At 36.9% G+C, this 12,684-nt stretch overlaps 1 protein-coding gene across 2 annotated transcripts in view; it reads right to left on the reverse strand.

The window, feature by feature from the left end:
- Positions 1–12,684, reverse strand: part of MPP5 (membrane palmitoylated protein 5) — a 55,536-nt gene that overhangs the window by 32,615 nt on the left and 10,237 nt on the right. The window contains exon 2 of one of the 2 annotated variants that reach the window (XM_030948657.1): positions 3,043–3,203. The exons of the other annotated variant lie outside the window; for it this stretch is intronic. The gene's annotated coding sequence lies outside the window, so the exon portion shown is untranslated. The remainder of the gene's footprint in view (positions 1–3,042; positions 3,204–12,684) is intronic. 2 annotated transcript variants of the gene reach the window in all.

The raw sequence follows: 12,684 nt of genomic DNA on the forward strand, positions 1-12,684 counted from the left end.
CACACGTAGAGCTTTCCAAAATCAGATTTATAACTCTCTCAGTCCAACTTTGTATCACAAGCCTTACCAACACAGTCCTGGAGAGTTTATGTGAAAATATCTTCTTCACAGATTACTTTCATTTTTGGGTTCCAAAGGAAGATTTCTAAAAACCGATAATGTTAGTATAGCTATTGAAAAACAGCACTTCATTCATTCTGGTCACCACTGGGCATCATATACAATTCTGACTGGGATGTAATTATGAACAGCAAACAAACCATATCTCTGATGCAAGTTCATAACAGCAAAATTAAAGAAAAAGCACAAGTACTGTTCTGGTAACTATACTAGCTATTCTCAAAAATACTATATTTTTTACAAGCCACCATTCTTCATTCTTCACAGCTAACAATGTCAGGCTTCTAACATCTTTTTAAACATCCTGAATACATTAAATAAAGCACAGACCCCAAAAGCTCTGTAAAAGAATAAACATACATAAATGCAATGATTTTGGTGTGCAAGGCAAATGCTAGAATAAAATATATACTAACAGGGACTGAAACAGAAGTGCTGTAAGCTGATTTAAGTTTTCATTTGCTTCCTGGGGACTGTGGCTGGTGTGCATAGCAATCCTAATTGCTTTAACAACTAAATTCTGTACAGTAAAATTAAATTTGTTTTGCTTCAGTGACTTCCAAAGAGCAAAAATGACATTTTCTGGAGGCTGAGGTTGTGTGTTACATTTCAGCAGTGTTTAAAATTCTTTCATTGCTAGAAGTATGATTAGACCTGATAGTTCCCTTTTTAAAATTCATTAAAGCTGCAAATTCTGAATGACTGCAAGGAAGTCCAGTGCTTACCTCCAGTGAAATTTCATTAGTTTTGGCACAGATTAGAGCATAAAAGCCCAACCTACATTTGTAATTTTAATATAAGCACAAGAAATAGATATTAAACATTAGCAGAGTGCAAGGATTTATCATCAGCTTAAAGCCATATACCACAACAGACATGGTATATTAAAATATTAATTAAAAACAACTGGAAGATGAATTCTAGGTTGCTGAAGTGGATTAGAAATTAGATTAAAATCACATACAAGATGTTTCCTGATATTTGAACTACTAATAAAATATGAGCGTAAAACTATGCTATAGATCTCTGCCATGTATTATTAATGGCTAACATAATAGTGTGTCTTCTGGTATTTTTACTCAGTACTTCAGATGCTAGGCAAGCAAAATCTAAGCCATGAAAACCAAAATTTACCAAAGTAAAACACTTCAATAATTCTACAAATGGAAGCTTGCTGTAGGAAAATAAAAAATAATTCCCAGCTTTCCTTGCATCATCTCCTATGCATCATTTTTTCTTCAATGGGATTTCAGTGAATCTGCAAGATTAGGAAACTTGGAAAGCAATCACATAAAGGAAAACACAACACAAACAACGTTGCACAGCGTAAAAATGACTACCACTATGCGATGATAATTAAAGATTAGCATTTATGACAGAAAATACTTCACAGATATTTCCTATGACTCTTAATAGTACCTGAAATAACTGATATAGCCTGGAACAGACTGATGTTTTGCAAAAATAAGTAAAAGTTACAAAATTTATGGCAATTTGATACCTCTTGTCTTTAGTTTACAAAAGAAAAATCTGTAATGAAAAAAGAACCTTTACACTAGCTTTGCAACATGTTCAAGAAAATTACTTTCTGGCATGGTTTGTTTTTTCAGTCTAATATTATTATTTAAAGTATTCTTTCCTATAACTAGATATTCTAGCATAGACTCTAGTATTGGAAGCGAACTCTTCCTTTAATATCCAGCTGACACTTGTTACAATAATTTCAAAACAGAGTTCATTATAACACCTGTCAAGCACAGTAACTCCGTACAATATGTGAATTTCAAAGGGCTCTCAGACATGTGGAGAGGTTTTAGCATTCCACATTCACTTAAACGTGCAAGATATGTGAATCAACAGCAAAAAGGGCTAAACCCTCAAACTGATCATTATTTTCACTGTTCGCAGTTTCTAAGTCACATTGGTGATTTAGAAAAGAACAAAAACAAAAGCAATGTTAATTTGCAGCATTAAAGCACAGAGAAATTGAAATGAAACTGAAAATTCAGATGCTAAGGTTAGATTCCAGTTTTATAAATGGTATAAAAAAATTGCACAGCCTGCAAACCTGGGACATTATAAGCACATTTTTATATCACATTGGTATTACATCTAAGAACTGTGGTCTATTTAGGACATCAGATTTTATTAGGCTTGCTTATCTGTTAATGCAATGTCACCAATCAAAAAAGTCAGAGCTTGAGAATGGGCCTACAGTATCAACTTCAAAAGACTCAAGAGGCAACTCCCTACAAAACAGATACGAACAAAGTGTTTTCCATGAAAAACAGGCACCAACAGGACACGTACATCATGTCATTCAGCAGCCACCTCACTCAGACCTCCTTCCAGTAACTGCATCTTTGCAGTAAAATACATGCAAGGTACCTCTGCAGCAGTTTTATGAAGAGAGAGGAACAATTAAGGCTTACTTAAATTCCTTCCCATCTCACTGTGAAAGACAAATGCTGCCTGTTCTATCAGCAGCAACCTTTCTTGGTTAGCATAGCAACAGTGAGCTCCTTTAATCCGCTAAAATTGATAGCACAGGTCAAGCCACACACATAATAGCACAGAACCACTCCACACGAAGCTTTCTCTAGTAGTAACACATCTTTCTACTGCATTTATCAACACTTTTTCTTTTCAGTTACACAAACAAAGTGCTTCCTAAGTTGACTGAGATTTGAAACAACTGTTGAAAACACCAAGAATAAACATATACCACAATTCCCTTTGTTTTAAATAAACACTACTACTTACGTATCATTAATTTCTGCTTTTTAGATCAAATGAAAAATTGACAGGGAGGAGAATAAAATTACAGCTGGGGTGAGAGGGAATGAAAACAGAAACAAACTAGAGTAAGTTTCAAGAAGCTTATTGCTACAAGTCATAGCTAGACAAAAAAAGTTTAAATACCTGTGGAGGTCAGTCAAGCAATTCTGTAACATAGTATTTATGTTCTAGGTTCTGTTTATATTTTGTATCCTCCATAAAGCTTCAACACAGCCGTGCTGACAAGTCCTAAACTGTGGTGTCGAGCACAACAGAGGGCAGTCTCTGCAGCAATTAGTGAAAACCTGAAAAAAACCTCAAAGCTGTTTCAAAAGAGAGCTCACAGAAACATCCAGTAGTACAGCTCGTGAACTGGTCTGAGCCCGCATCACCCCAAAACAGCACACAGATGTACCACCCCAGCATTCCAGCAGGGCTTAGATTAATAGGCTACAACTATGCATACATTTGAATACTCAGTTCTAATCAGATCTTTAGCACTCATAATCCCGGTGACAAAACCCGTTTATTTTATATATAGATATGAGTGGATAACATGGATGCCTATAAGATGCAATGAAAATATGACATGAGGTAAGTCCTTTTTTCTCATACTATTAAGTGAGTAGTTTTTTAAATGTTTAGAAACCTTCAAGCATAACAAATGAAGAGAAAAGAAATTCCTAGAATTCCAGGGATTGTTAACAGATCTCACAGGACAGCCAGAAGCATGCTAACAAGACGGTAATTTCTTATCACCCATTCACAGCTAAGGCTTCAGCTTTCATTGTCTTAAAAGTAAATATGACTGTCCTCACTTTAAACGGTGGTTATAGTCCCTCTGAAATTAAAAACACTGCTGCTATTTTAGTTTTCTAGTAAGATTTCTCCAACCCCCTTCAAAATGTGTACTTGTTGGCTCAGGCTCTTGCATTCTGGTCTCATTTTAACTCCCCATGTTTTTTAGCATGTTATTTTTAACGTCAAAGCTTGCCACTGCTTCTATGTGAAACATAGTATTAATAGCAAACCTTCATGGGTACTAGTAGGTATGTGACACTGTCACATCGAAGAGGTGACTGAACCAAAGCTAAATTAATTAATCCCAAATTAAATTGAAGTTACAATGTTCCACAATTTACATCTCATCAGATGCATAAATTCACACAAAATGGCATTAGTTTAGTACTCCACAGCAAGTTATTCTTAAGCCACATTTACAATACTCTAACGAAAGTCTAACTTCTTCTTTACTCATTTTAATACTCCAATATCTGCTGAATTCAATTAAGAAATATCAACTAAAGAAAATGGAAATACAGCTATTCATCTAAACCTTTCATCCAAAAATGCCAAAATGTTAGCTATCTAATTCAACAGTTTTCAGAGATGATACTGGGACCAAGACTGTCTTTTATTTTACATGATTGAGCTATAGGCTCAATCATATGAATAACTGAGCCTATAGGCTTTGGAAGTTCAAAAAAGCAAAACCTTACAACATTATGTAACCAAGATACATGTGCTAGCTTCTTTCATGTGGCCATCCTCCTCAGGCTCTCTTTTCAACTCTATTTTTCAAGATTAACTGGATGCGTGTCAGGGATGATTTTAAAAGCTTTTTTTAAATGATCCCCAATGATATAACCTGATTAGCTGTGTCACTATGTTATTCACAGGTATGTGGGGGCAAAGGGGATAAGGATCTTCTGACTATTTTTCTGACCACAAAAATAGGTTGAGACTTCTAAAAATTGACATTCTGAAAAACAGGACATCAATCACAAAATTATACAATTATTCTCTCAGCTTCACAGGACTCACAATCACACACCACAAACTCAGAACAACCACATTCCATTTGAGCTCTTCTCTCATTATTTATAGGGAAAAAACCCAGTGCACAAACTATTTTAAGTACTCAGATCTCTGATGTCACAAGACTTTCATTCCTAAATTCATCTGAGATGGTGGTGACAGTTTCACTGAGCTAATCCCTAAAAAATGCTGCATAATTTTAAAAATTTTCTTCCAGAAGTATTTTTTCTTCATGGGTGTATGGTTTTCTTTGTCTAATTAGCATAATCTGTAGTTGATTTTTCTGAAGGGAACTGTAAGCAAGGTGTACAAGCCATGGGAGTGTGTATGAATGTTTTTAGCCATTTCAGTATTACTAGTATGATGAAATGCCCTGCTAGACATAAATGACAGAAGCCCTTGGTACTATGGAAGAAAGAAACTCTCCTCAGCCAGGCCAAGTGCAACGGATAACTACGGCAAATGTATCCTCTAATGAACCAATCAATGGGGGACAGTTGAAGATTCCAGAGGATTATGCTCAACCAAATTCAGGTCCATGAAATCTGCTGGGATGCTTCTCAGTTCTGAGAATACAAATGGCAAAGTCAAAACTCAACATTTTGCAGGCTGAAAAAACTGCTGAGAATTTGCAGTACTGTAGTTTCTTTACACTGTCAGTCACATTACTTAGTATTTGCAAACACTACAGTAATTTTTTCAGGGAACTCACATAATTCATATGTTTGTGCATAACTAACTGCCAACTGCTAGAAAAGAACAAAGCTGCCTAGGCTTTCAAGTGTGCCCTACTTCTGCAGCCTTCCAAACACAATCAGTAGTTCATGAATTTATGACAAGAACCAAAAAAGAGACTGTCAGTATGATTCCTTGGACTGTTAAGCTGTGCTACTTTGCAGCTGCCAAAGACCTGCAGTCTCATTACTCTTGCTCTTGACTGCTCCCTTATGCTCTCCACTTTTGGGTTGCACAGCCATTACCTTCTCTGACAGTTTTGAAGCCTGTCAAATCTGTCACCAAGCCATTTCAATTCAACAAGATTGCAGAATGTCACAAAATACTTTTGTTTGGTTGGTTTTGGTCAAATTGGCACGCCAGAACAGTTCACAATAATCTGAAAGGTGACAAGATTGGCATAAGGGTCTGGAGCACATGTTTTGAAACCAGGAGGTAAAGAGGTAAGAATAAAGACAAGTACAAACTCCTAGCCCTGACAGCAGGGAGACAAGTCCAGACAGGACTGCATCTTATGGGACCATATTCTGAGTTCTCCTCACCTCCCACAAAAAATCTCACCAACACCTACTGATTCTTTTCATCCTAAACAGCCCAAACAAAATCTACCAAAAAAACAAACAATCAAAAAAAAAAAAAAAAAAACAAAAAACAACCCACAAAAACAAAATACCACCAAAAAAAAAAACACCACAGAAAAGCAACCACACACCTACAACCATTTGCATATCTTCCTGATGAGGTAAACAGGGCAGTTGAAAGGGAAGTATTGCTTTCTCTTAAAAAGCACGCTCAAACACTGTGGGTGTAAAGCACCACAAAATTTACATTTATTTTTGAGCATATTTCCTCCCAAATAAAAATGGTAAATTAATCACCCTAGTGTTTAACATGGTGAGTTCAGTATCTGAACATCTCTGCACATTCATTACTTGACGATACTCACTAGTATTCTCTATCTTTATGTAAGTAGTATAATCCACAACTCAGAAGCAAGAGCTTCCCCCCTCCCCCTTCTTTTATAAAGGACAGCAATAACACAGATCTTAATTTTCTGCAGCAGAAGGCATTAAACAGACCACCTACTGATTAAACAGTACACTTACTGGTCAAACACTAATACAAACAAAAGTAGTACCTCAGGCATACAACAGAATTCATATATGGATGACCACTTAGGAATGGACAAAAACTACAAAACACCTTTCCCAGTACTTATCACAATGAACTTATAAACTTGCAGGAGTAATGCCAAGCATGACCAAGGAACTCATGCTGATTCCTGGGTCACACTATAAGGGAAACCTGTTGTACATACCTACACCATGCAGTAACTTAAAACACACGCCGCACTGAAAATGTGCAGAAAAATATTTTATGTGAAGTATGACCAAAATTTCACTATAGGATGTGAAAATCAAATACTCTATAAATAACCTACATTACTAGACTTCATAATAAAAACACATAAGAAAACTTCACAGGGCTAAAAAGACATAACATTAGAGACCTTCTGTACCTTATAAAAACAGTCTCACCCTTTCCTATTAAATCTAAGTGGACTCTTGGGCCTAATGTTAGCAATCTGTTACATAAATCAAAATAAAATCCTGACAGGAACAAACTCATTTCTGCTAAGTGAATTCAAGTACCTAACCGAATGCAGAGCTTTTCCTAAATCAAAGAATGACCATTCAGTTTCTGAAACTTCGTTAAAGCATGTGTTCTTTTCATTAAGAAAACATTAGAAATTTGGGACAAATTCACAGGAATGTAAGACTCCTTTCTACATGACGCCAGACAAATTTTTTAGTGTCTAATGGTGCAATAATCCTGTCCAGAAAACTGTGTCATCACTTGAGCTGTTGAATGAAGATATTAAACATGACTGTGGAAGCCAGGGAAAACCACTGACAAGCTAAGTGACATAAGTCCCTCCTCAGAACTCTCAAATCACGTTAAGGAACAAAATTTCAAGACTTAGGAAAGTGGAATGAGCAGAAACCTTTCTTTGCTTAGGATCATGGAGTGAATCTTTTAGAGTAATGAACTTCCAACACATCATTTGAACTTAAGGAAGTTTTTCTTCTCAACTGTTATACTAATCAAACTGAAGATGACTCTTCAAACAATAGTGCTATAAACTTTGTTTAAAATGTTTTTTTTCTTTGGTAGCATCTTTAAAGCCATTTTTTCCCACCCAACTCATGAGTTGAAAGATGAATAATGAGCTTTGGTTTTTACTAAAAAAAAATCTCAGTCATGCTTAATATTCTCTGCCAATGAAACAGATAAACAGTGAAATGTATGTTAATCTGTACTTTACACTTGTTATAATAACATATACACAATTGCTTGTTAAAAAAACCAACAAACCAACACCCCTAAAAACCTAAACTAAACATACATTTTGCCACGTAGCTAGAACGCAGAAGTGTCTGACAATTAAAACTGGTTCCATAAACTCATATTACCTACTATGACCCACTGTTGAAAAGAAAATGTTAACATTAACAATAGTAAAGAAAATGTTAACAGCAAGAGAAATTGGAAATCACAATACAATTCCCTAGTTTTATGTGCAAATTCAAAATTCACTGATTGTCCTCACTTTATCTTTCACAAATTTTTACTTTGTCACCTGAAACAAGTTTCTATTTCTCAATAGAAAAGTGTAAGAGAGGTAAGTTATTAGGACATGACTTTTCACTGAAGTGAGTGTGCACAAAAATTAAGTTAAATTAAAATAAAGTTAAGTAAACTTAAGCTAAGTTAAAATAAAAAATGGATGCAAGATAAGGAAACTTCTCTTAAGGAAAGATTTCCTCCTGGTGCTAATGTCAGATCTCAGCAACTGAGGTATTTTTTAACAAGAAAATGGGAAGAGACGTAAGAATGCTTTCAACTCATGAATGCAGGATATCTTTGCATTACAAAAGGGCAGGAAACATTAAGAATATATTCAAAAAGGTTATTGAGCAATACCCAGAAGACTCTATCACACACTCAACCCCTTAAACAAATACCTAGAGATTAAGTTTGTACAAGTTATACATACCTGTGATGCAAACACATATACATGCACTACACCAACACACCTGATAAATCTCTCTAAAGAAAGCATCACAGCATTTTATTACCCAATATTTATAGCTTAGCCATCAGGCCCTTCTGAATCAGAATGTAAGAACTCAGTGTCCCAAAATAACCCCAAAGACATAAACTGTAAACTCTCTCATTTATAGCCACTTGAAGTAACAGTGTCTTAACATTCCAGAACCACCAGAGCATAGACTCCTTTGGAACACACTTATTAGAAAGTTGAAGCTTCATAAGAACACAAATGCCGTCCAACTGAACACAAACTACTATTAAATTCAGAAGTCAGAGCCAAATTTCCCTAATTAAGCTTATCTGAGAGTGTTAGCAACATATTTGGCAGTTCTTTGGTTTAAAGAACAGTCTTCTGTAAATTAGTCTTTGACTGTTTTACTAAACTAATACTTTGAATAAAAAGAACCATAACATTCTGGGCATCCCTAATTAAAATCATCTTTACATAACTGTAATAGTATCAACTTTTGAGTGAAAGTATTACTTTGTAAACCCTTCAGCAAAATGAGAAGCCTGGACGCTGCCCTCATGCTGAGACCACACAGACGGATGTCTTCCTCTAGAGGTGGAGACAAATCAGCAACTTAACACTAGTCAAAGTACAAGACTGCAATTTGCACCACGACACTGAAACATTCTGGAAAACACTGTTACAATTATGAAGTCAGCCTGAGACAGACTGATTGCAAAAACATACCATAAATGATGGCATACACCATCAATGAAAGTCAGAACACCTGGAAATACTCTCAGCACTTTTGACACAAAATTGTCAGTCTTGGCCTATTGCAAAACCAGGCATCTTGGCGTCAATTGCTGCTCCAGACTACTACCAGAAGCTGTATACAATATGAATGCTAAGGAGGACCCACCTTGTTTTTTCCTGAGAAAAACCAGAGAAAGGAATGAAAACGTAGAGAACAAAAATTGGGAGAAAAAAAGGGGGGAGTCTAGAACTAAATGATATAAGGAGAATCCAGAGTAATTATCCATTCCAGCAATAATCAAACCAACAGCAAAGTCAAAGTACTCCAAATTCCCTGCTTGTATAAAAAGCAGAATCCATTGTCAAGGAGCAAGGCTAAGATGACAGAACAGACAGCAAGAACACTAACTAGATATGGGGCTTAGGGCCAATATCAGCATTGCTGTATGCTGCTTGGGAAGCTGCCACTGTCTTTACACAAAGTTTTTCAGATCAAAGAGGTCAGCCAAATGGTAACAGTAAAGAGTGAAAGTTATGGTCCACTGGAAGAGATAAACTGTGTTTTCTCTCTATGACAGAAGAGTAGATAGAAAGCAAGCATATTTTCTTTGATTCTGGTATATGAAATGTGATGAAAAGTAAACCGAAAGGGTTATGTATGTAGAAATTATAACCACCCAGTCTGGTGCATATATCTTGTGAGCAACAGGAAAAAGCAGCAAAATTAGAAGACAGAACACCTAATACCACTGTGAAGCACCAGATCCACCACAGACCAATCTTAGGCCTTCACTGCAGTCATCCGAAGAGACAGGCAGGTTTATCCTGACCCTAACCATGGCATCTGACAGGCTGCAAGCACTCTAGTCGCTACATTATGTACATTTGTCACTGTAAAGTTTGCAAATATTTGGTCCTTCTCTTGCCTAGCAATTTGAAGAGCTTTGACCAACTAAAACAGAAGACTACAGTTTCCTAAACATACTTTTTTCAAGACTTCACAACAGTAAATTCCCACAATGCACTGGAGCAGCACAGCTGAAAAACTTCAAGATGCAGCAGTATACACCACCTATCCCTCATCAAGTACGTATATCCATGTTTCAGAGCAATCAAGCTACATCCTCCTACCAGTTTCCCCACTTGAACTTAAGATATTATTCTGCAACATGGAGACATCCTCCACCTTATATCACAATGCACAACAGCCAGCTTATCAGAATAAAGTGGCAGAAAACAAACCAAAGAGAAAGGTATCTACCATTCTCAGTAGCAAAAAGCTCTGAGATCATGAGATCATCTGCATATAAAACAGTGGTCTCTCTCCATCACCAAAATGACTGCAATTTTTGATGAATTACAGATTTTTCAAAGTTAAATTGTAGAGTAGACCATACACCCAGAATAGGTTTTGCTCATCTTAAAAGAACCAGTACTGTCTAAAGACCAGTAGTGTAAATTAGAGAGACACGACATGATTTACACATGAAACAAAAAAATACACAAAGAGATGTACAGATAAGGAACAGCCTACAGGAGTTAAATAATTCATTTTTAATTAAAAGGCTATTTGACAAAAGTTAAGACCAAAAAAGTGGTTTGCTTACAAAAGTAATGAAGGGCAATGCACAAAATGAACCAAATAGTTACATGAACTGGAAAAGACATGCAAATACAAGAACATGATTTTAGTCAAGCTATCACACAGCTATAGCAGCTAAATAGCATTATGAGAACAATGTTACTGGCTCCCTTCATCCCCCATGTCAAAGGGAGACATGTCAGGACCTCAGTAAATTTTTTTCACCACAGAGGCAAGAGTATGAGGAGGACTGCCATGACCACAGGTCAGTTAAAAACAGCCTTTTAGCAAATTTTCAAAGGACCACTCAGTATAATGTCTGGAAAAAAAAATAAATTTGCAATAGAGATATTTCTGGGAAACTGCATAACAGCAAAATCTGCAGATACAAGTTTAGAGGACTACAATTAAATTACATGGTGAAGTTCTTGGGTCCAGCACAAACAGCAATGGCCTAAAATTAATAAACCATGATAAATTTAATTTCTGTCTCTGCTGTGCTAATTAGGCACTCCAAGTTCTTGACAACTTATTATCTCAGTCACCTACATTTTAATCACAAGTATAGAGAACAGGGCTCTCAGAAAACAGACTGCTCCCTCCCTGGCATATCAGTGCATCAGGCAGTATGGCTCTGCAGGGTCCTGGCTAGGTGACAGGTTTTGTCCGGGCACAAAGCTTGAATTCCTTCTTTATTCACTAGAAGATGCGACTGTTGTTTTTAGAGACAGCAAAGAGTCTAATTATGAAGCCACTGAATATGGTCTTTCAGGCACAGTCTGGTAGACTGAAAATACCTCTAGCAAAGAATTTTAACTGAGATTTGGAATGCCATATACAAGGCAAGTAAAATCAGTTTGGGAAATAGTTTGTCATAGTACGAAAGTGCCAGAAGTAATGGTAGATACTCAGTTTTGTACCATTCATCCAAAGGAACAAAAGTAAATCTTTGTGGCTTAGAGCTCCTCATGAGAGGTTAGCAGAAATGTGAAGCAGTATTAGTTGTTAATAATATCTCACTGAAAAGTCCAACAGGTTAGCCCAACCTGTAACCCAGTAGATACACTGTGAACAGCACCAGTCCCTTGCTCGAAAGCAGCTCCTCTCATATTGTCCTAAAGCCTTACAGACAGAGGTTGTTCACTAACAGCTCTGCATATTACTTTCTTTTTCAGCACCCCTTCTGAACACTTGTTACATGCATGCTGTGTGATAACAGGAAACAAAGGCAAGGTTGTAGGAATACCCTTTATAGTTTTGCACAGTGAGAACACAGGTTCTTGCCCAAAGGAAGCATTTAACACCAAGAATTTATCAGAGATGGGAGAACCGAACAGACCAAGAACATCCAGATAATTTTTCTGAACAAGCCAGGAACACTACGGTGACTTTACCATCCTGTCTGGAACCAGAGCATAGAGAGCAATAGCCACTTTTTCAAATAACATGGGAAAAACACTGACTACCTGAGTAGAGCTGCAGCACTGTTCACATAGAAGGGTAGGTACTGATCTCTTCTCTGGTCACCAATGAAGAACCCAAGGAAATGGCATGAAGCTGCATCAGGGGAGGTTTAGGTTGAATTTTAGGAAAAGGCTCTTCGCCCCAAAGGTGGCTGGGCACTGGAACAGGCTCCCCAGGGAAGCAGTCACAGCACCAGCCTGACAGAGTTCAAGCAGCATTTGGACAATGCTCTTGACACAGGGTGTGACTCTTGGGGTGTCCTGTACAGGGCCAGGAGCTGGACTCAATGATCCCTGTGGGTCCCTTCCAACACAGCACGTTCTGTGATTCTACACTTGGAATAACCAACTAGCAATTCTGGTCACTG

The sequence above is a fragment of the Camarhynchus parvulus genome, chromosome 5 (assembly GCF_901933205.1).
Source record: "Camarhynchus parvulus chromosome 5, STF_HiC, whole genome shotgun sequence".
Classification (NCBI taxonomy): domain Eukaryota; kingdom Metazoa; phylum Chordata; class Aves; order Passeriformes; family Thraupidae; genus Camarhynchus; species Camarhynchus parvulus.